A 4,353-nucleotide genomic window follows, 5' to 3' on the forward strand; every position below is an offset into this window, starting at 1 on the left:
CTTATATTGACTTCTACTACAAGTGCCTTCACTCACAAAATTGCTTGAATCATTGAATTTCAAAACTTTCAAGCGTTGGCTTCCAGGGTGCATTTACATGCAAATATTGCATTATAATCATCATAGTAAATATCTATCAAGAAAATAAACTGACAGGTAATATTTTTATTTATACAGAACCTTATTATTATGTTCAAATTAGGCAAGTGCTGTTTAGAACCCGCGCGACGCCGGCGCACGGATACGTGTGAGTTTTTAATGAAGCAGATGTAAGACAAATTGCTCATTAGATTCGGCCCATTTACCTATAAAACATTGTAAGTTGTAAGGCACTTACTTATTTACCTAAATAGATTACCTAAATAATTAATAATGTCAAATATTACTACTAACATTAGATGTAAGAACATTGTTACTAACATAATTGGATCTTTGAAATCTGAATAAATGAAATGTATTATTATTATTTATATTTTGTGCTTTTTCCACCTCAGCTTAAAAGCTGGAAAATTAAAGATCAGCTACGGATTATTATTATTCAGGTTAGTTAATCTACAACAGTGTTTTTCAACATTTTTCATGACGCGACCCCCCCCTAGTATGTTAAAATAATTCGCGCCTTTTTTTTCATGCATTTTCTAATGTTACAAAGATGTTGTAGGGAGCGAATACTTCAATCCATACAACATTTATGTATTTGCTTAATTAGATTTCGATAAACCTATCTGTATAACGTTATTGGTTTTTTTACTGAAGTAGTTTTTCAACCTCTCGCGACCCCTACAGAGGCTTCGCGACCTCCCAGGGGGTCGCGACCCACAGGTTGAAAAATACAGATCTACAAGAACGATAGGGTGCGGGAAAGCCGGAACTTTCATAGATCAGAGCTGAAACTTGGAAATTTAGATTTAGGTCTTTTAAAACACAAACAAGTGCTCTTACATGCTCGTACTAAGTATCTATTATGTGGTTAAAAACTATGTTAATTCTTGGTGGATGCCAAAATTTGCCGAAACTAATAAACCAAAGAATCCAAAGGAAAGTAAAAACTCTAGGTTCGTGGTAGCGGAGAACCCTACAGCTATGTCGAAAACTAAAGTAAAATAAGCCCTTTTGATTGGTGATAGGAGATACGTATGTAGGCAGGTACCTACTGATACTACCTACTCCTCCTCCTCCTTCTCCATAGAGCAAATTAATATATTCCTTCTCATTGTGAAGTAGGTAATCTCTGTAAAAAAAAGGTCATCTGTTGAAACAATTCCAATTTGAGATGATTCATTGTGTTTATTTGTATTGTTATTCGTACTGTACCTATCTCCGATTCTTCTACACTGCCAACATACTCAACCGAGTAGCGTTTCGTTGTAAGTTTTACTTTCTCCAGCGTACATTCAGTTTAGGCTTGCTTTATAATAATAATAATAAATTAATAAATTCTTTTTATTGAATAACTTATTTGACAGTTTAAACTTTAGGCTAATCTTATGCTACAAAAGGTAAAATTATACATGTGCCTGAACTAGGAAATTTTTTCCCTGTATCTCAGGCGAAATAAAGGCTTAACGATACTTTATTTAACTATCATTAGCAAAATACATATTATACATAAACAAACCACTTACATACAAATTATGTTTATACTAAAAATTAAAATCTATACACATTAAGCAAAATCTAAGAATTAAAATCAGTTATTATGGTTACATTGTGCTACTTAATATTGCTTACTTAGCGTTTTCTATTACATACGGCGTGCAGGTGTCTGTGTCAACAAAAATAATAATTTACGAGTACAATGATTTCGGTTTTAAGGTTAGTAGAACAGTTCTGTGATCGGTAATTTTGCAGTTAGTTACTAATATTATAAATGGAACAAAATTGAATACACTATCTAAGTCAGAAATTAACCTACCTATCTAATAATAAATAATAAATATAACACAAATAACTCGCAGGTAGCCCTTAAGCGCCTTCATAGTCTATGGAGTTAATGTATCTTGTTTCTGCAAGTTTTTTAGCAGGGCATTCAGTGTCACCTGTCTTGTGATTGCTGGGCTTTTTGAAGTGTAAGCAGGTCGCACATTTTGATGGCTCGTCCTTTTTCGTGCAGTCCTTCAGCGCGTGACCCACTTCTCCGCAGTGGCCGCAAGTGATGGTGGCCTCCCGACACGTCTTTGCAGCATGTCCATACTGCTGACACTTGAAGCACCTTGTTACCAGAGTGAAATCTCTTATAGGGCACGAGGACCAATTCACAAAAACTCGGTCATTTGTTATTAAGGTCTTTCTTATTTGAGCTGAGACTTCTATGACGTAATTGCAGGTTTCAGCATCTTTCTTACCTGATTTATGACTTAGCTTAACAGATGACATAAATGCTTCAAATGATGTATTTGGTAGTTTTTCGGCTAAGTTTTGTTGGTAAATGCATTTAAAAACCTCAGTTTCTTGCATAGAAGCAGGAACTCCGAGTACTATCATCCTGGGTTTCCGTTTATTGGTCTCGTCTATAGTAAGGCCAGAGGTTTTTAATTGCGCCGATTGCTTCAGCTTTTCAATGTCATCTTTTGAGTCGGTGCTGATGATGACGCCGCCATTTCTAGTCTTCCGTAGACCTCTCACGTGCAATTTCATTTCTTCAGGCTTGATAATTTTCTGCACTAGGTTCTTGGTCTCCTCGCTTGACTTCATTTTATCCGCGGGGTAAATCGCCACTGAACTTACATTTTTGGGCTGAATAAAATTGTCAGGGCTTTTTCTAACCACGTCAGCAAAGGAGACTGCTCCCGAGATTGGTTTAGAGGTCACTTCAATTATGTTTTTGAGGTCTTGAACTTGCTGTGAAAGGTCTTGGTTTTCCTTGAGGGCCTGCACATTACTGTGAGCTTGAATAGCTTTTTGCTTCAGCGACTGGTATTGCACGGCCATTTGGGATGTTCCATGGCTCACCCTTCTGCACAGGTTACTAATCCTCAGTTTCTGGTCAGTGTTGAGTTTTCCTTCCGATGAGATTATGCACACCTCATTCAGGCACTGCTCGATGCTCTTCATCCAGTTCTGGAGTTCTGAAGTGGCCACCACTTCGAGTGGTTCCATGACGTGCTCGGCGGGGGCGGCGGGGGGCGCGCGCTGCGAGGGCGTGGGCGGAGGGCTGCGCTGCGTGAGCGCACTCCGGTTGAAGGGACTTCCTTCCATATTACTACGTCGAATCACTTAACATTATAAGTTTTATGTCTAATTAGAAACGAACGACACAGTAGAACACTTCCGAGTTCCGAGAATGTAGGTCGCGATATTGCTAATGAATAATTAAATTAAATAATTTCATAGCGCTGACACGTCCGACCAAGTTAACGGCTGGCGAATATCCAGACGACGAGCTTTGACGACGAGCTGATGGTCCTGGCTGATAAGAAGATTCTATGGTAGCTGAAGGCTGAGAAGTACTTACATTGTGCTCTAAGTTGTCAATAATATCATCGATATCTAATCCTTCAACCACTTCAACAGCATCATCTTCGAACGGGTGCTCCAGATCCGGAATAAAGTCAGGGTCCGCAACGCTGTCGTCATCATCTTCATATCCGTCCTCGCTGACCTCATAATCAAAGAGATGTTGCTCAATTTCTTCTTCTCTTAGACTCCGAGAAGCCATTCTGTCAAATAATAAAACAAAGTTCAATGTACTGCACTAAGGGAACATTACAACGCAATGTAACAGAAATGTCACAAACAAATATTCGATGAATTTATCAAGAATTACGAAAGATTATGCGTTACTAACAACAAATAGTCATAATCATAAACTTACCTACTAGATTATACAACAGCTTCGTAGTTTACTTCGATATCGTATTTTTTTTCGATTTTTCCATTTACGACTCGCGAAAGGTTCTTACAAATTGGCGGGAAGTGACTTTCGTCCAACTTTTGATACAAGTAACGCCATCTCGTATGCACAAAAGGCACTAAAATGCATAGAACGGTTTGTCACCGTCGTGCGACATTGATTTAAAATGGAATAAAATTTATGTTTGGAATTTTATGACGAAGTAATTGGTTTGTAACTGTTATGTCACACGGTGATATAAAGGGTTAAAAATTCCTGGAAATTAGAAAAATACATTTTTATTTTTAGTACAGCTAATGCCATCTATTGACAGTTTATTAAACTAATGCCAAAGGCCAAAGCTAATGCCATCTATTGACAGTTTAGAAAACAAATGTTTCGAGTATGACAGCTTGCTTCAAGCAAGAAAGGACTTCTGAAATCTGTGATTTCTGAACGTATTTATTTTTGTCAAACATGTGTCAATGTCATGACTGTCAAATTCTTAGTTGTCATTTTTT

This window comes from Ostrinia nubilalis, chromosome 8 (assembly GCF_963855985.1).
Source record: "Ostrinia nubilalis chromosome 8, ilOstNubi1.1, whole genome shotgun sequence".
NCBI classification, from domain to species: domain Eukaryota; kingdom Metazoa; phylum Arthropoda; class Insecta; order Lepidoptera; family Crambidae; genus Ostrinia; species Ostrinia nubilalis.